Source organism: Dendrobium catenatum, unplaced genomic scaffold, assembly GCF_001605985.2.
Source record: "Dendrobium catenatum unplaced genomic scaffold, ASM160598v2 fragScaff_scaffold_1586, whole genome shotgun sequence".
Lineage (NCBI taxonomy): Eukaryota > Viridiplantae > Streptophyta > Magnoliopsida > Asparagales > Orchidaceae > Dendrobium > Dendrobium catenatum.
In genome coordinates, this window is record NW_021320048.1 from 459,481 (window position 1) to 480,989 (window position 21,509).

Genomic DNA, 21,509 nt, shown 5'->3' on the forward strand with positions numbered 1-21,509 from the left:
TTCTCTCCCTCACTCTCTCTTCAGTCTTTCTCTTATTGTATCTATCTTTATAAAAAACACATTTCCCTTCCCTAATCTCTTTATCTCTCTCAAACGCTTTGCACTCCCTCTCCCTTATTTCATATCTCTACACTCTCCCTGTTGCACACATTCTTTCTCATTATCTCTCTCCCTCTCTCTTGCTTCACTCTCACTCACTCTCTCTAAATATATTACTCTTCTCTCTCACCCTCTCACTATCTCTCCTTCTCTTACTCTCTCTCCTTTTTTTCTCTTTATCCCTCTCCCTTCCCTTATTTATCTCTCTTTCAATCTCTTTCCCTTTATCATGCTCTCTTACACTCACTCTCTCTTTGTTTCACTCTACTCTCTCTCACTCCCATCTCCTACCTCTCTCTCTCTCTCTATCTCTCTCCATCTCATCCCTCCATCTCTCTCTCTCTCTCCCCCCTCTCTTTCTCCCTCTCCCCCCTCTCCCTCTCCCTCTCTCTCTCTCTTCATGTGTCACTAACTATCTTGCTTCTCTTTGTCCCACTTTACCTTGCCATCTTTATCTCTTCATGTTCCACTTTATCCCCTGTTCATTCTCTCTCTCTCTCTCTCTCTTTCTCTCTCTTAATACATCTCTTATGCTCCCTCTTTATCTCTTGCTCTTAATATCTCACTCTATCTTACCCACTCTACCTCTCCTGCTCACTCACTCTATTCTCTCTCACACTCTTTCTGAGTTTTTCTTTGTGTCTCTCTCCCACTCGATCCGTCATTCCCTCCCCCATATATCCCAATTTATTTCTTGTTTCTCTCTCCTACCCCCTCTTGCTCGCATGATCTTGCTATCTCTCTATATTTCTCTTTCCTAAATTCGCTCTTTCTCTCTCTCACCCTCTATCTTTCTCTATCTTGATCTTTTTTCTCCCTCATCCCTCTCTCACCTAATTTTTCTCTCTAAAAAAATTGTCTCTCCCTCTCCTCCTCTCTATCACTATAACTCTATATCTCTCTTTCTCTCACCTTTCTTCTCCCTTTTTCTATCTGTATCACTCTCTCTCAGCTCTCTCAAATTTCTCTTCCTCTATGTTTGCTCTCCTTCCTTCCCTCTATTCTTGCACGATCTCTCTCAAACTCTCACACACACTCTCTCTTATCCTCCCTCTTTCCCGCTCTCTTCATTTCCATCTATTTTTCTTTCTCCCTCCCTCTCTCTCCCTTAACCCCCCCCTCTCTATCTCACTATTTCACTTACTGTCTCTCTATTACTTTTTCAATCTATATTCTCTCCTCATATTTGTTTTTCTTCCTCTCTTCCTTTCTCTCACTCCCTCTCTCTCCCTCTTTGTTTCTCTAAACATATCTCTCTCGATTTCTCTAGCCTGCCTCTCTCTCACTCTTGCTCACCTTCTTTTCTCACACTCTCTGACCCTCTCTCTATCTTTCTCCCCTATTGCATTTTATCACTCCAATTCTCCCTTCATCGCCATCCTCTCTATATCTCTATCCATGATTCCCACACTCACTTTCTCTCTCTCTCTCTCTGTCTCTCTCTCTCTAGGTCACTCTCTCTCCATCTCCTTCTCCCTCTTTATTAGACTCGCGATCTATCCCACTACATCTCCCTCTCTATCTCATTAATACTCTCTCTTCACTAAAATAAATATTTCTCTCACTAAAAAAATTTATATAAGATATATCTCAATCTATCCCTCTATTTATTCCTCTTGTTCTTGCACACTCTCTCTCTCATTCAACTTCTCCTTATCAGCCTCTCTATCTCTTCCCTATCCATCCCACTCTCTCTATTGTTCTATTTATCCCCCTATCTCTATCTTCCTCCTCTCTCACACACTCTCTCGCTCTTTCTCTTTCACTCTCTCTATCTCTCTCGCTCTTCTCCCCCTCTCTCTCTCTCTTGTTTTCTCTCTCACCTTCTCTGACTCTCTTTCTCTCACCTCCTTTCTATCCACTTTATGTATCTCTTTCTCTCCTACTCTCTCTTCATATCTCTCTCTTATATTCAACTCATTTAAAATATAGCTCTCTCTCTCTCTCTCACTTTAAATCTCTCTACTACCACCCTCCCTCCCTCTCTATCACACACTCTAGTCTCTTACTCCCTTGCTTCTTTATATCACTCAATCTCTATCACACTCACTCAATCTTTTTCTCCCTCTCGTATTACATCATTCTGTCACATACTCTTTTAGTCCATCTAAATCTCTCTCAAAATTTATATAACTCACTCCCTCTCTCTCTTTTTATCTCACATCCATCTCTTACACATAGGTACAAAGGGGTAAGTATAATTCCAAACACCCGTATGGGCCCCAGCGAGCGTGTTATTGGTTCACTCGTGACGTCTAGGGATGCTGCGCGGGTTGACAAGTGAATTCAAGTTCGAACTCGATCCTTCTATACTGATAAATAGGAGTCGACAGGGTTTGAACCACCAAACCAATATACGGTTGCGACGACCGATATATTTATTTTAATACATTCATATTAGATCTTTAAGGCCTATAACAATATGAATTCACTAATAAAGGTACAAATCCTACGAAAGTCAATCCCCTATCGGCAAATTGATAGAGTCGACAAGGTTTAATCAATTGGAAATGATCCAAAACACCCCGATGATGGCCGTGTTAAATGCAAATCTCAACCGAAAGGGTTCATAAATACTTTCAAACTCTATCCCAAATACCTACAAAGTCCAATATCCAACAATTCCAAAATCATCCAAGTCCAAAATATTTAAAAATGAAAATCAATCAATTAATAACTTAAAACAAAATCTATCCACCATATGCAACAGTTTATTGGGGTCGACAAATTAAAATATACTTTAGGTCACATTGAGTTAAATGTCTAGTCAAAAAATATTATTAGAATCCATTCTCAAACAATCTCCTATTAATAAGGACGTGGTACGTGTCCTCTAATCAGTGGTTTTGCTGCCAAATGGCACCGTAGGATAAACGGTTATGACTCAGAGCTCTCTGAACCGAGTGGTTTTGCCACCAAATGGCACCACGATTACCGGTTATGGCTAGAGCCAATACGTTCCTTATTAGCATCAAATCCTTGAGATATGAATCAATATGATATAATCGATAGGGCACAAAGCTCTCTATTAGCTGTGGTGGATTCTAATTTGTCCCCTTTGTTAAACATTCACCCCAGGTCTACAAGATATCCTTGGATGAAGCAACCCATGGTTTCCGATAACGATCCTTCTGTCAGGTTGGGTCGACTTCCTCCTCTAACTATGTAGACTATAGACCACGATGGTGCGGGATGATGGAACCATGGGATCTTGATAGGGTCCATCATCCATTCCCCCACCATCCGCTTTAAGTGGAAGATGGTGAAATTTCCAATTTTAAATATCAATCCTTTAAATTCCTTAAGCTCATTGCTGCTACTATATGCCAGATAACACGTATACTCTACGTATATGATTGACAACTAGCCTTAATCGAAAGTTCTCTCTCATTACTAGGAGGGGTAATTAACTATAGGGGCTTGCGCCTATAGGAAACTAGAACTCAGATCATAAAGTCCTCACAAAATGAGGGCGAAATCTCTTGGTAGTGTCTTATCTACAAACTCATCTGCCTTCCCAAAATTACAATGAAACTTATTCCATTAAAACTCCCTCGCCAAAAGAAAAAACAAATCAGTGCGGGCAGAGGCCAGGGCTGAATTTTTGGACCCACATTTCCTTTCTCATAAACTCTTTATATCTCTCTTTATTGCTATATCAAAATTTTCTCTTTCTCTCACTTCTCTCCCTCCCTCAGTCTTTCTCCCTCTCCAATCATTATTTCCCAGCCTCTCTCTCTATTTATATCTTTTTCTCTCCCTGGCTCCCTCTTAATCTCACCCTTGTCATTCATTTTATTAGTTTTTATCTCTCTCAATCTCTCTGTCTCTCCCACCAACTAACTTTATCACTCTCTCTCCCTCTCTTTCCCTCTCTCTTGCACTCTTTCTCACTCTCTCTATCTCTTCCTTTCTCTCACCCTATCTCCACTCGTTCTCTGTCTTCTTCCCTCTCTCCTTCTCTCTCTTTCAAAATAACTTTTTTCTCCTAACTGCTTCCTTGTTTCTCTAACAATGTTCCAATTCTGAATTTTTGGAAACGCTAATGGCGCAGTAGCAAGCTTTTACTTAACCATTCCACCTTTCTTCCTAGATAAATGTTGGTCTAGAGTTGTTGTCGTTATTCTTTTTTCTTATTCGGATCGCTTGTTTATTATGAATTTTCCGTAGATTTTTTGAGATCTTTCTATGATTGCAAGTTCGGTGCATTGATGATCTGTTAACATAAAAACTTTTCTTTATTACTTTGTGACATAGGTTAATTTTCAATTTTACAGTAGCTGCATTGTGATTTTAGCTTGAAATTGTTCTTGTTCTTAATAAAGAGCAGATTTAGGTTGGATAAATATCTAGTTCTATTGATAAAATTCCTGGGGATGATTACTATGAAAGACCCCTGTTTGGGGGAACACTATCGAGCTGGTTTCCTCAAAGATTTCAGCTGGTTACACATTTTTGATGCATGCATCTATAATTTTCATATGGTGAACTAATGGAAGATGGTTTTGTTGTATACGAAGTGAGTGAAGTAAGCAAAGTTCTTGATTATCAGGTTTTGTGGTTCTTTCTTTCCTCTCAAAAGATTTTTATTATTTAACTTGGATGAATATTTATGTTTGTTGATCCGGTCAAATTCATTTTGCTTGTAAAGGATTCTTTTGCGGATTCCAGCAGTGATGAAAGCCTTATTTTTGAGATGCTTGATTTCAAAAAAAGAGATCGAAGACGATGGAAGCACTGTTTGGTTTTTATGAGACATAGCTCGTGAACAAGATGCAGAAGAAAGCATGGTAAGCAGTGTGATGATGTTTTTTTTTTGACATACTTAGAATACTATTTGTGCAGACTATCATAATTTTTTTCAGAATTTTCCTTTAAAGAAATGTGTATTGGCTTCTTGGATGCTTTCTTAATTTTTCTTGACTATCTAATGTGTCCTTTAATGACATAAAGCATTTTAGGGAAGCTAATGAGTGAAATTTGCAGTAGAACTATGAGATTTTTCTTGACAGTATGTTTTGGTTTTGGTTTGTATTATTAATATGGTCTGTCTCTAGGGAAGCCTTGGTCCAATAGGAATTAGTAATGCAAGAAATGTTGTTTTGATGTGTATATCTGATTTGAAGATTGTTTTGGCAAAATTTTACGGTGGAAAACAATATCGACTTGATCTGAAATGCTGGAGAAGTCAATATGGTTTTGCAACTTAATGTGTTTATTTCCACAGGGAAAGTTGTTGACCTCATTTTTGCTCGCTTTCTTCTCGAGCATGTTTTATTTAGTCAATTAGCTCTGATTGAGCCTAATTTGAGTTAAAACGAAGTCGATTCTGGTGTAATTTTATTAAATTAATGTGGTTGGACCGAATCAAGCCCAAATCTACCCAATTCGATTTGAGTCAAGTTTGATTTTGAACCTAAACCTTGCCCAAATCAGTTGGGTTTAATTTCTATTCAGGCCTATTTGACCTTCTTAATTGTTTGAATCTTATTCCTAAATCGAGAAATAACTTTGACAGTTCCAATTTCATCAAGACTCGAAGCCTGTAGTCATCGCAGTGTTTAGTCATGTGATGCTCTTATTTCAGCATGGGACAGGGTCATTTTAGCTGATACTATATTATATAATATATATATATATAATTATATTATAAATATATATATATATAGAGAGAGAGAGAGAGAGATGAGAGAGAGAGAGAGAGAGGACGAGAAGAGAGAGAGAGAGATGAGAGCAAGTGAGAGCATGCTAGGAAAGAGTGGTGAGAGAGAGATGGAGTTACAAATGGAGATATGAATTTGTTTTTATTATGCTATGTTGTGTGGTTGTGGGGAGAGAACGATAGAGAGACTAGAAAGTGAGAGAGACAGACGAGAGAGACGGAGGAGAAGCTAGGAAAGTGAGTAGAGAGGAGAAAAACTAGAGAGAGCAGGGAGAGAGGGAGGTAGAGAGAGAGATGTGAGATGACAGTGAGAGAAAGAGAGAGAGGAGGAGAGCTGCAAAGTGAGAATTATGATGTTATTATTACTATGGTTCAGGAGAGAGAGAGGATGGAGTGAGGACAATGGAGGAAAAGTGAGAGAGTATGAGAGCTAGAAAATTGATTTATGCATTTTTTATTTGATACTATGGTGTGTGCATGAGAGAGAGAGAGAGAGAGAGAGAGAGAGAGAGAGAGAGAGAGAGAGAGAGAGAGAGAGAGAATGGGAGAGGGAGAGTGGGAGAAAGCTAGAATGAGAGAGAGAGAGGGAAGAGATAGAGGGAGAGAGAGAGAAGAGAGAGAAAGATAAAAAGTGAGATATGCATTTTTTATTTGTTACCTTTGTGTGTGTGTGTGTGAGAGAGAGAGTGAGAGAGAGAGAGACGAGGTGAGATATGAGATAGTGAGAGGAAAAGTGAGAGAGGAGAGCTACAATATGAGGTATGCATTTTTTTCTTTGGTTCTATGGGGAGAGAGAGAGAGAGAGAGAGAGAGACCATGAAATAAATGCTAGGAAGATGTGGACAGAACATTAAGCATGCCCACTAATGCTGGTTAACTTGTGGAAGATGTGTATGTTTCATTTACATGTGGAAAGGATCATCTAGCAAATGTGACTCACAAGCATGAACCATAGAATTTTCAATGAGGTGGTTTATCCATAATGTAAGTGGCCATAAGGAATACAATGTGTATGTTAATTCATCATAAATGCTCCTAAGGAACACGCTAATTCATCAGGAAGATGATGAAATAATACAGCTCACCTGCATTCGAATTCCGCAAACAACGAAACTAATGGAAATATATAACTTGGTCGTAGCTAAAGGACCAAAGATCTATAGCAAATATAACACCTACAAGTAATGCCCCTATATGTGTAATATTTATATCAGTCCTGTAAGAAAGAATACCGATCTCTAATGAACAATGATCTGCATACAAGCAAAGATAGAAGGCCATAACAAAATGTAAATAACCACTAGTAGGGATGGGAAATTTGGTGCAAGCACAGTAACTTCCTACGAACACTTACAATCAACATATAATGGGTGTAATAAGTTATCGACAACATATGTGGGGAAATTAACATTGAATGCAACTTGCATAAGTAATCAGTATAAGGTTATATGCAATCAATGCAACAAAGTCTCTTACAAAAATACACAAAGCACCACATTTGAAACACATACGAGTCCTTACGAGTTATTATGGAAAACTTTTATTTATGCAATAATCTCTCTACGAACAGGACAGGTAAATGCATATGTGATGCGTGTAATATATTGTCTACAGCCCAATGATAGTAGATATGCAATGGCTTTAACAAGTATACCCCACAGTCAATACCAATCTACAAGCAGACACACTAGAGCCCATGCAAATGACGAAAAAAATCCTATATGCATGTGATATGTTACTTACAAGTAAGAATGAAAGCCCACAATGCATAAAAAAATGTGCAGTGAATACGGTGATTTATCAGCAATCACATATGTTGGATGCCAACATTCATAAGCAAATCAACCAACATCAGTTCACAAATGAGCACGTTAATCTACTTGCAAGCAGTGATAGTAAAAATGTTACCGAACTGCAACAAATACAAATGTTTACGAGGAACTGCTAAAAGACCCTTTGTGCACTCAATGTGTCACTTACAAGAAAATTCATAAAAACTACGACAAACACAAGCTTCTGTGAACTACCATAGAAGACCCGTCAAATATTCCAAAATATCCCTACACTTGCACTATAACATGATCACTAGTGAATGCACTTGCAACCATACACCTGCATGGGCCCTAGCGAGCGTGTTATAGGTATATGTGGCGTCTAGGGATGCTACATGGGTCAACACATAAACCCAAGTTCGAGCTAGATCCTTCTGTATGCGGGAAAATAAGAGTTGACACCGCTCGAACCATCAAAAAAATATACGGTTGCAGTATCAACCGAGATATTTATTTTATACATTCAAATAAGCCCCTTAAGGCCGATAATAAAGAAAATTCATTCATAACAGCATAAATCCTATGAGGAACCCAATCCTTTGTCAACAGCTCGACATAGTCGACAAGGTTCAATTCACAAATGCAAATGACCCCATACTCCCTATTGATGGTCGTGTTGAATGTTTATCTCAACTGGAGGGGATCCTGCCTTTTCAAATGTTATTAAATTTTCACGAAATACAAAAACATGAATGACCCCATTTACCCCAATGATGGCCGTGTTGACAGAAAATCTGAACCGGTGGGGTTAACTCCAATATTTTAAAATTCCACTCAAATTCCCATCAAAAACTCAAAATTCTAAGAAAATACTTGATTAATTATTCATTTTGCATATCGTTTGATTTGTTGGGCATTGTGATACAATATATGTACTCTTCGTAATCACATAAGTGAAGATTATGAAGTACGCATTTCAGAACCAATGAGATCAGAACACATTATAAGATAACAAAATATTTAAAACCATCATTTGAAATAAATGAATCACACCAAAAACATTTGAAAAAGCACTAACCGAAGCTATTTAATGCTACCACCAAATGAATAGTTTGACCATAAACACCACCAATAATTAACTAAAAGGAAACTAGCTATCTCCAGAGTAACTAGCTAAGTATATAATAAAAATATCTAATCATATTAATATAGATGACAAGGAAAAGTGTAAAACAACACCACCATAAGGTAATAAAAAGAAAACAAGCTCAACAAGATTGAAAAATCAAGCTTTCAAATAAGGGTAATGAAACTTGCGAAACTTCAAAATACCCCTTAAAATGTCTATGGGATAAAACCCCTGAAAAATGATGATATATTTACATTTAAATCCAAGATTAAATAAACAATTCTTGATTAACTTCATATTAGTTATGCATAGTTTTATAATTGCATTTTGTGACCAACTTGCAAGGATTTCTATGAGAAATATGTTGAATAATGATGTTCACATCCTCCTTTATAAAATTGTTGGCAATAATATTTGAAATACAATACTTTAAGCCTAAACAAAAACCCATAAATTTCACTTTAGTGGAAGAAATATTGCCCTCCAATTTATAAAACAAAAAAATGGCATCCCTTTTAACATCTTCAAGCATGCGCCCACAAACACTCACTTTTGACAAACCTTTGGAACATTCATCAATCCCAAGATTAAAGTAACCTGCCAGAGAATTATACCATGTGATCACCATCAATTTATGGTTCCTCTTTCTATTTAAGGTAAAACTATGTGATTAGCCAAGTTCTTCAAACCCTTGAAATAGTCAGAGTTTGTTAGCTTCAAATCTATCAAGAGGTTCATCTCAAGTTAATAATATATATTTAATCCACTTTGATACTGTTGTATGTAGTCATATTTCTGGACATCTAAATAAAATGACATATGAGGTAGGAAGAGCATTCAAAATATCCTTGGAAGAATTTGAGGAAAATGGATCTTTCTATCTTGGCTAACTTCATCCATTGAGATGAAGCCATTGAAGATTCTTCATATGAAAATAGACAGGTATATAGGGTTATTTTTATTCGAAATGAAATTAAATAGATTAGGCTTTTTATACTTTTTAATTTGTCTTTAAAAGAGTGACCATTCATCCATTTTCTTTCAAAAAACGTGTCATTGTATTTACAATTAAGGTATATGGAAGTGATATTATCGACCCCATCAAAAGTGAGATACCTTAAAAGCAAAGGTTTATTACATTATGCATTGTTGCATTATTGAAGAAAAGACAGATTATGGTTTCAAACCAAATGCATATCACCAAGCTTGAAAGGACCAACCTATCTATCATACCAAACAAAATATTTCCTTTTCCTAGCTCTCAAAAGTTGTAATTCTTAGTTTCATCTTTAATATTATTGAGCTAATCCAAATTAGCTTTTCTATAATCTCCTTCGAGACCATCTTCAAATTCTTAGGGAAATAATATTTTGCATGGAGAAACTTAGACAAAATAGAATTATTTAGTCTAAATTTCCAAAGCTTAAGAAGCATGACTTTGCTTACATCAAAAATAGATTTGATACAGAAGCTACCATAAAAAATAAGGCAACATGCCTTAATTCCAATTGGTCCAAATCTTATTATCATGATTCTTAGTAGTTCAAAGGAAATTACAAAATTAAATATTTGATTTGTTGATGGCTTGCAGTGGAGGGATTCAAAGCTTGGAGAAGATAAAGAGTGATAGTCAATGACTAACTCATACCGCCACCCGATATTGAATGTATAATACCTAGAATTTCAATTTAAATCAAGTCTAACTGTTTCCACTAAAGTTTGTAAGTACTATTAATAAATTTAATGGAAATTAACTATTGCTGACATATTTCCACTGTAGCCCACTTACCTTAACATGTAGAAGTCAGATGAGATCCCACGCCTTAGAATGAATTGGAAAAATTCAGTAGTGGAAGTGCAAACAAATTATAATAGTATATAATTGAAGTTAAAAGCATTATTCAGCATTAGCACTTCCTTTTTTTCCTCTTCTCCGTGAACTTGTTCTGGTAATCGAGGGAACAATATAATGTGAGCTTGGAGACGGAAGAGCTGTTGTTATCGTCTGCTATAGAGAAAGCAATCAGCAACATTACGATAAGATATAAAGAATATTAAAGTTATTGAAGGTTATAGTTTGCTAGAATAAGTTGTAGTTTACTGGAAATGATGAAATCAGTTGGGAAATGAATGTATTTTTGCTATAATTCTGGAATTGTCTCATAGTGAAAAGGGACTGACATCTGACATCGAGTGGTATTGCCGCATAATTGTTGAATTCAGGTATATTAATGAGGCATGCTGAAAGTAATGTTTGTTAAATTTAGTTTGCACAAATCAGTAGATGTAAGTTGAAATCAATAAAATAAAGTAGCAGAAAAGCTGAAATTAATTTATGATTTGTGTTGCTATATTATGGCTGCTATATTGCTGGCTAAAGGGTTGTAGAAATCTGTTAGGGAAAAGAAGGGAGAATGAGAAAAAAGTGGAAAGGGAAAGATTTTGGTTTGAATAAAGAAAAGTGCATTTGAGGCTGTTTACAGAAGGAAAAAAAGGGCAAAGTATTATAGAAGAGTCAATTGATGATGAGTTCAAATACCCAAATGATACATTAGAAATAATTAATTTTATATATGTGTAAATTCATCTTTATTATGTTATAATAGTATTTATTTCAGTTAATTCTAGTTTTGTTCATTTATTAAGTAGTAATGATTATGATAGATGAATGGTGATAGAAAAGTGAAATAAGTCATATATAGCGGATAGGCCCCAATAGGTAAAAGTGAAAGATCTAACGAGTTAAACCTACACTACCAAAATTTTAAATGTTGGGAATTCTAACCCAACCTTGAATAATAGAGCATTTTCAATTCTAAAAGTTTGGAATTCGGACTCAACCTTGAAATGGAAAGCTAAAAGGGTGGAATAGCTTATATCTATCATATGTATATAAATTTATGAAAAAGTAAACAAGATGGAAAGTGGTGTTTTGCATTTCTTATAATCATTATAGAATTTAATGTTTTAAATTAATTGTCAAAATATTATTTTTTATTATACATTGCTTCTATATTTCTTTGAGTCCTGTCTCATTAATAGTGATTGTACTGCAAAAAAGAGAAGGAATCAGTAGGGCATAGATTGAATGAAGCGATTGTCCTTTTTGGTGTATACAAAGAGATCTGAGTGATAGTTGTATAAACTTTTGGGTATGCAAGTAAATTTTAAAGGTTTAGTAAAGCTCTGTATTTCAATGGAGATGTGCATTTTATTTGATGTATAATACATATGCTTCTTATTATAAAAATCTTAATGTGTTATGATTAGTTATGTTTGGATAGTTTGAACAAACTAATTTTTACTAATCTAATTTTGGTATAATTATTTTAGAGAGGGGGTAAGTAAAAAGGTCTATTCAAACTCTCCTTCTCTGTTACACTCTAGATTGGCTTTAGATGGTCAAAAATGGAGTGTGACAGAAATTGGTATCAGAGCTAAATCAAAATCAACTGGAAACATAATTGGATTTAGAAGATAAAGTAGGATGAGATATAATGAATCTGATCTATACAAAGCTATATGTTAAATCAATATTGGATTGAATTGTGCATTCATTCTAATATAATAAACATACGTGCATGATAAGGTTGTTTAATATTTTAAAATAATAATATTTATTATAATGAGTATATATGTTATATAAATTATCTTTATGCTTATAGATAATTATGACGGATGACTTCCTAGAAAAAATGACTAGGTAGTCATCTAGGCTAGATATAAAAACATGAATGAATGAGAGAAATAAGTCTAAGAAACTTCAAGATATTATGCATTTGATCTCAAAAGTGGTATATAAAATGACATCGATGAAAAAAACTTTTGCTAGTAGTAGAATCAAATCTAAAAGTAATAGTGAAGTGGATCGATATTTAAAATCATTTCAAATTTTTAAATTGCCAACATTCAAAGGTGCAAGTGACCCCATAGTGGTTGAGGACTGGTTGGTTAAAATAGGGAAGATCATACATGGTATAATATGTCTTGAGAATAGAAAAGTACCATTGGCCAAATTTATTCTAGAAGGAGAAGAAGAAAGATGGTGGCAAGCACTATATATATATAGAGAGAGAGGGAGAGAGAGAGAGAGAGAGAGAGAGAGAGAGAGAGAGAGAGAGAGAGAGAACGCCCCACCTAAAATTTCATAACAATATAGAAGAATTAAGTCACCAAAGGGGACACATCCCCATCAAACAATCTATCAAGCAAATCTTTTTTCTTTTTTCTTGGACTTTCTTTAATAAGACCGAGTTGAAATTATTTCTATTAAAGTGTTCTTAGGAACCTTAAATTTTACTCTCCATCCTCTTAGCCTTAGCATTAAACCAACAATGGCTACGTAATTCCGACTTGACCTTCCTCTTTCTCATCTTAAGTTTTTCCTTCATCTTAGCAACATTATTACTACATCCAAAGGTAAGGAATTTCGCTCAACCGCTTACTTATTTTGCATCAATTGAGCTGGCTGATTACTTTTATTGGATGAACTACCAATTTTATTTCTTCTATGAGAGACCAAAATCAGTTGTATGCATGCCTCTCAACATCTTTCTTTTTAGCTACATAACTAGCAACATCATTTGCATGCTGGCCACAGATTTGAGATTTTATGTGTTGTATCATGCGCTCCTTTAAAATTGATGTAGACAATTGGGACTTTCCCTTCAAATATATGGAAAGCTTAATTGCCAGTGATACTTTGTTATTATCATAAGCATTATCATTCCTGCTTAAATCATTCAACAATGGTGAGATCACATTCATGTTCTCTTGACAACTACCTTGAGCCATAGTGTAAGTGGGAGAGAGAAATATAATGAGAAAGAGAGAAAGTGCAAGAGGGAGAGATAGAAGTGCATATATATATATATATATATATATATATATAGAAAGTAGAAGGATTTAAAGAGAGGGCATGAGAAATAATGAGATGGTGATAGATAAAGAGAGGGTGAGATAGTGAGGGTGAAAGAAAGTGAGAGAGAGAATGAGAGATGTATTTTTAGAGAGAGTTTGTGAGAGAGAGTGAAAGAGATTGTTTACTCTCTCTTGCTCTCTATTACTCACTCGCTCTATCTTTCCCCCTCTCTCTAACATGCTTTCATGCAATCTCTCTGACCTCTCTATATCTCACACATTCAAAGACACACTCTCCCTCAAACTATCCACTATCCCACTAATTTCTCCCTCTCTATCACTCCTCTCTCTCACATTCTCTCTCTATGAAACTCTCTTCCTCCCACTCTCTCTATAACTCTTACTTCCTACAAACTCTCTCACTCCCTCTCACCCTATCTCACTCTCTCCCTCCCTCCATCCCCTCTCTCTCTCTCATTCTCCCTCTTCTTCTTTGTCTCCCTCTCCCTTCTTATCCTCTTTCTCTCTCTCTCTCTCTCTCTCTCTCTCTCTCACTCTCTCTCTCTCTCTCACGCACACACACACACACTATATTCCCCTCTCTCTCTCATTATCTCCATCTCTGTCTTGCCATCTCTCCTTCTAGAAAATATAACCTCACTATTGATAAATGTAAATTACTTATTATTTTATGTGTTTTAATTTTAGTGAAAATGTTTGGTTTTAGTTATTTTCATGTAGAAAATACTAAAAAATGGTAAAAAAATTCTAAGTAGGCAACAACATCGTGACATCTGATGAAATAACACCATAACATTTACAAAAGTACTGTTGAGGCACTCAAATTCTGACATGTGGCCCGAGTTCTCTATTTAGAAGCATTAAGATGGCAACAAAAACAACGCCATAAGTTTCTCTATAAATAGTTGTGATATTATATTTGTAAGGGAGTTTAATCACATATGTAAATTCAATACTTCTAAGAGTACTTCTCTAGTTCCCATTTATTGTAAAATTTAAAAAAAGGGGGGAGGGGGCATTCAGTTGGAGTGTTTAGCCTTATTTCTTGAAGCAAAATAGTTGTTTAGCCTTATTTCTTGAAGCAATACAGTTGTTTAGCCTTATTTCTTGAAGCAATTCAGTAAGTTAAAGGGAGGGGTGTATAAGAGATACTTTGATCATTCTTGGTGATATAAATCTCTTGTATTGTCATCCTTCCTTGAGTTTAATGATAATAAACTTGCTTATTATTCATTCTAGGGTCTGGCTAATTCTCCTACTTTGATTAATGAAGTAAACTACATGTTGAGTACTAATGAAAACTCTTATTCTACAACTATTAAAAGATAGTTTTGATTTTATTTTAGTCTTTATTTAGTGCACATAGTGATCAAGTATGTAGTTAAAATTTAATGTGATATATAGCCTCAATTGAAGAATATAAGAACAACCATGAGTACTGAGATGGGATGTTTGCATGCCTAGATATAGGATATAAAATGTTTTAGATTCTTAAGGAGGGTCTATAGATATCCTTTTCACCCCTACTAGCTCAAGTGAGATATGAGATGCATATGCTATCAATCACATTACTTTGAAGAGTCTTATTAGGAAAGATATATATTTTATACTCATCAATCCAAAACACCTTAATTAAATATTATATTAAATATTTTACTATTTTATTCAGTGAAAGAATCTCCAAAAAAATCATTTTTATTTCAGTAGGATAATTATTATAATTACAATAAATAGTAGTAGTTTATTATAAGTAAGCCTACTTCTTCATGAGTTTAATGCTATACTTTATTACACTATTTGAGATATATACATACGTTTATTAAGTGGGGTTTATTATTATTTACATAAAAAAACTTAAAGCATTATTTAGGAGTGATAGACCCTAGATTTTCTTGTAATTCAAAAGTTCACTCTATAGCCCCCATCAAGTTTTTTTATGTAGTTGCCTGGGAAGTATTTTATTTTTTTATAAATTTTAACTATATTGTTGAATCAATTAAATAATTAGACATATTTGTATCTTTTATTTTATTTAGTTTTTTTGCTGATTACACATTTATGGTTGCAAACTTTATAGACAAAGAAAGAAGTTTTTGTTGTTTGATGTTGAAATAGAAAAAAACCATTTCAAAAATTCAAAAAACTAAAAAGTTAGTGAAGATGCATGAATATTAGATAAAGATTAATCTTGATCTCTTTAGATATTATGCTAACCTTTTAATAGATGGAATTCATCAGAGTATTAGTAGACCTACAATATAAGTTAATACTTTTGAATTAAACCTGGCATAATTTAAATGGTTCAAAATTCCAAGTTTAGGTAAGCTCCTATTGAAGTTCTCAATTTATACTTAGCTAGTTTCTTAAAAATTAATGCAACATTTAAGTATAATGGTGTTAGTGATGATGTTATTAGACTCTTATTTTATAACTATTAAAATATATTTTAAAATTTTTGCCGCTAGGCTCTATAAAAACTAGTTGGTTCATAAATTTCTTGCTAAGTATATCCCAACTTTAAAGACTACTAAACTTACAAATGATATAACTTCTTTTACCCTGTTTGAAGGAGAATCAATTTATGAGAGTTGGGAGAGACTGCTAAACTTACATTTATTGAGAGGTTTGATGGAGAAATATAGAGAGAATAAGGAAGATCTACATATGATATTTATTGATTTAGAAAGTATATGATAAAGTTCCAAGAGAAGTGCTATGGAGAGTTCTTGAAAAGAAAGGAGTTAATAATGCTTATATTTAAATCATTAAAGATATATATGCAAGAGCTATTACTTGTATTAAAAAACACAAGGTGGTTTGACTAAGTATTTTCCTATTTCTGCTGGATTACATCAAGGATCAGCCTTAAGTCCATATCTTTTTACTTTAGTCATGGATGCTCTCACTAGACATTTGCAAAAGGATGTACCCTTGTGTATGCTTTTTGCTGATGATATTCTTCTTGTTGATAAGACTAGAGAGGGAGTTGAAGGTAAACTCGAATTTTATGGAGGTCAATTTTAGAGTCTAACGGTTTTCACTTGAGTAGATCTAAAACTGAATATATGGAGTGTAATTTTAGTAGCAATAGACTTAGTGATGGGATTGTTACTTTGGGTGATCAAGTCATTAATAAGAGTACACATTTTATACATCTTGGATCTATTGTTTAGAGTGATGGTGAAATTGATGGGGATATTACCAGCAGAAGTCAAGTTGGATGGTTGAAGTGGAGGAATGCATCGAACTTATTGTGCAATAGAAAAGTCCCCCTCAATCTTATGGGAAAATTCTATAAGATGGTGGTGAGACCTGCAATGATTTATGGGGCCAAATGTTGTCCAGTAAAAGAGAAGCATAATACCAAGTTAAGTGTTGCAGAGATGAGAATGCTTAGGTGGATGAGTGTCTTGACCATTAGAGATAGGATATGAAATGAGCATATACGTGAAAAGGTTGGAGTAGCTCCAGTGGAAGATAAGATTAGAGAGAGTCGCCTTAGATGGTTCGGTCACATTAAACGGACACCTTCTAATGACCTGGCTAGGAAAGTTGAGGTATTAGATTTGACTTATGCTAAAAAAGGTAGAGGTACACTTAAAAAAGACTTGGTTAGAAAATATTAGAAATGATATTTCTTTATTAGATTTAAATGAGAATTTTACTTTAAACTGATACAATGGCGAAAAAGGATTCATGTAGCAGACCCCACATAGTGGGAGAAAGGCTTGATGTTGTTGTTGTTGGGAGAGATTTAAGGAAATGCTTAGGAAATGCACTGACAATGCATTACATTATTTGTTGGTCATCAAACATTTTATAATAGATTAGTAGGATCTCTTAAAGTAATAATAAATGTTATAATAGGAGAATTTTTAATGTCTAGGCCATTTGAGAAAGCATATGAATTAAGAGAGAAAATATTGAATTAAAAAAAAATTATCTATGCAATTGGATGATCAAAAGTTAACTAAAAAAATAATATGCAATGTTGACATCATTTATGTATGAGGTCACTAGGACCTACCTAGGTTTATTTATGGCGACCTAATGACATCATTTATAATAGGAGAATTTTTATAGTCTAATTAGAACCTTTAATTCATGTTGCTAGATTGTTTTCTACCGAAGCTCCACAAGTTGAGGAAGGATTTGGAAGGAGATTTTCGACTGCTATCTTTGTGAATGGAGGACGGTGGCCGGTCATCCTTGGATGACCGGAACACCAATACTCTTAGATCTACTGCGCGTCCAACGTTGTTGGATACAAAAGGTAGTTTTACATTCAATCGCAGCTTCCCTAATTTTTTTAACTCTCCTCTAGTGATTAGAGAGGGAGGATGTGCTTCTAAGAAAGCATCCTTGATGGAGAACGGTAAAGTAAAAGGAATTTTGGTGGATTTGAAAAGTAAGTCTTGCTCAACCTTGCCGGTTTTGATTCCTAGAGCTAATGATTTGGAGGCTTCCACTTCTAGTGATACTAACCACAATTTGAATAATAATAATGTGTGGATTAGAAAACCACACATTAAAATTAATTCAAATAAAATTCATGAAGGAAGTATAGGGGCTGGTGTGGTTAAACTTGACTTGGAAAATGAAAAATCCAATGTCCATGTTCTAAGAAATTCATTGGTAGTGAAAATCCTTTGCAAAAAATTACCCTTCTATAATTGTGCTTTTGAATTAAGAAAGCAATGGGTTAAATTTGGAGGATTTCACATTACGTCACTTGGACTAGATTGGTTCTTGTGTTCCTTTCAAACTCAGGAGGCAATGGAGGAAGTTCTCAATGGAGGCCCTTGGTACATGGGAGGTTTTGTCGTTGGGCTAGACAAATGGACTCCCCATTTTTCTCCTCATTCCTTAGATGGAATTTCTTCTCCGATATGGGTTCATCTTCCTCACTTGCCGTTGCACTGTTGGGATGAAACCAACATTACGAGAATTGTTTTGAGTATAGGGACTCCATTATTATTGGATGGCAACATGTTTAGATGGGGGAGGAGGGAATTCGCTAGAGCATGTGTTCGGGTTAATTTGAACTCAAAACTCCCAAGTGGTATTTTGGTTGAAGGAATTCATGACAAATTTTATAAAAAATTTGAATATGAGAATTTATCTTCAATTTGTTTCAAATGTGGAAGAATTGGACATAAAGATGCGGTATGTCCAAAGGATTTTAAAAATCTGGATTTAAATGAGAAGGATGTTCACAAAGATATTTCAATTGTTGAAGATAGATCCTATGGTCCTTGGATGCACGTCAAATTCAAACCTCATAGAATTAAAAAGAATTATTATTCAATTCAAGGAGCAGAAGTTTAACCAGCCCGCCGGAATTCAGATCTCCGGCCATTGAAAACAGCCCAAAATTCAGAAAGAAATACTGCTGAAATCAAGGGAAGAGATGAAGTTGCAGTTAGCAGAAATTCAAATCTGTTGGTTGAGCCGAATATAGCTCAAAATTCAAATCTTCAACACAACCAATTAGATTCAGTTATTACTGAAATTAGAGATGTTAATTCTGAAGTTAATTTGATGATTCCTAATGATATGGTTGAGTCTTCCGATACTCAACACAAATTACCTGAAAATTCAGAATTTCAAATATCAAATTTTGAATTCCCTCATGACGTGGAGGCAAATAAGGGAATTGAGGAGCTTAAGCCGGTTTTTTATCCAACAAAGTCAGTTGATCAAACTGATATTATCCAAACGGGCATAGAGGGGAATCAAATCCCTCAAATGTTGGAGGCCGTTGAGGAAATTTCTATTTTACCGGATATTGCTAACAATTCCGAAAATTTGAATTTTCAAATCCCACAACCATTGGAGGCTGTTATGGAAGAGGTTGAGAAGGAGCAGGTGGCGGTTTTGACTCCATCCATAGCTGGAAATAATTCTGAAAAACCTGCTTATAATGGCAAATTAAGAGATTGCTTTTCTAATTCAAAATCTCCTTCTTCTTCAATCAGTTTGAAATTCAATAAAACTGTTTTTTTAAAGGATAAGAAAGGTCATTTTTTGGAGCTATCCGGTTCTAAACCCAAACTGTTTAAAGAGTTACAAGGGCTAGGACCAGTGAAAGATCAAACTAGAAGGAGGATTGCCGATCACAAAGTGAAGAACGATTGAAAAAGTTCTTCACAAAACCTTTCAACTATATGATACAGGATTTCATCTCAATTTGCAAGCAAGTAAGAGACATGAAGACGGAAATACTTTTCAAAGTATTTTCCATTTATTTGGCTTGGTGCTATAGATTTGGTATTTGGATAAAACATCTAAAATACCTATATTGTTTTTTATAGGTATTTTGAGATTGTCTTATCTTTTATGTAATTTTATTTTTACTTTGATTTTTGGATTGTTTTCTCCTTTGGCATTTTTGTTTTTTAAACGTACTATATTTATTTATGGGATCATTATTGGATCCTATTTTTTAACCGGATGGGAACTCTGGGATACTAACCAACCTTCGGGTTGTTTTAAATTATTGGTATCCCCTGCATCTCAACGGTTTTAAAATAGGAAACAGTGGGTTTCATTTCAAATTAGTAGGTTTAATATAACAAAATTGCTTTTAATAAGGATCCTTTTTCTCTTGATCAAGGATCTTCTAGGTTTTTTACTTCCTAGTTTGTATTAGGTTGTAATTTCTTTTTATTATTAATGCAACTTTGCATCTTCTCAAAAAAAAAAAATAATGATTGGGAGGTGTCCACTTCTCAGTCATATAGGTCCCAGTAAAAACCAAATCCAAGTTTAATCAAATCCAATTCCACCCTTAAATTCAATCTCTAGTTCAACCCTCTACCAACATTCAATCAACCTTCAAATCATATTCAATCAATCCAAATCATTAATTTGATTATCATTGATGGGGAACATTCAAACTCAACCATTTAAGTCCAAAATTCAATCCAAACCCAACAACCAAACAAAATCTTATGGTAAAGGACCCATGTCGTAAAACCCTTTATGTGTGGTTTTTGTAACACCTTGAAACCCAGTCAAATGATCTCTTATCTAGGGTCTATTAATTTCATATTTTTTAGATGCCTCTAACTCCAACCCACCAAATTTGACCTCATTCTGAGGTCTCTATTCCTAGAAACTGGATTGATTTCCATGGTTGCAAAACTATAAAATATTTATAGCTTATGTCACTAAACTTCTCATTCAATGAAATTTGACCATGCGATTCTTTCCAAACCTCCCAACCATATCCATGACCTTTTTTATGACTTATTGACCAATAACCTACACTTTGTTGGACCCAATTTGACCCAAGGTTGACTAGGGGTCAAAATGATCAAATTACCCTTTAAAGGGGTTTTTGGTCTTTTCCCCAAAATTCAACATAGCTTTCCTATATAAACCTTCAAAACCTAATCCAATAGATCCTAAATATCATTAGGGACACATTGGATCCAAGCCCAATCTTTGGTTTTACCTAGTTGATCAAGTCAACCATGGTTGACCAAAGTGGCCCTTAAGGGTTTAAACACCCATTTCAAACCAAATGACCTCCCTTTAACTTGGGACCTCCTCCAATGAGTTCATATGATCAATTTGAACTCAATGGACCTAACCCTTGACCCTAGGTCAACTTTGTTGACCAAGTCAATCAAATTTGACCAAACCTTCCATAAACTCTCACCCTCTCAAACCTTTGACCAAGATTTCTCCAAACTCATTAAAACCCATGGGGTGATCCATTGGGTCTTTAAGAGATCCCTCTTCAAGACCCATGCGTTGGACCCACTTGGGTTAGCAATTTGGCTGACCCAAGTGTCCAATGAAAGGTTCCCCTTGAGCCAAATTCCAACCCTAGCCCAATTGGATCAAACAAATGGTGGAATTGGGTCCCCCATGTCCCAACACACCTTCCCTAGTTTACCCAGCTCATGGGTCAACTTGGGTCAACCTCTAGTCTAGCCCAAAGTGGTCAAAACCACTT

General features: G+C 35.0%; 1 protein-coding gene across 1 annotated transcript in view; it reads left to right on the plus strand.

The window, feature by feature from the left end:
• LOC110112645 overlaps positions 1 to 10,414 on the plus strand; it is a 99,550-nt gene extending 89,136 nt beyond the window's left edge. Inside the window, exon 9 of the transcript XR_003703053.1 lies at positions 10,254 to 10,414. The gene's annotated coding sequence lies outside the window, so the exon portion shown is untranslated. The remainder of the gene's footprint in view (positions 1 to 10,253) is intronic.
• Positions 10,415 to 21,509: the final 11,095 nt, after the last annotated feature.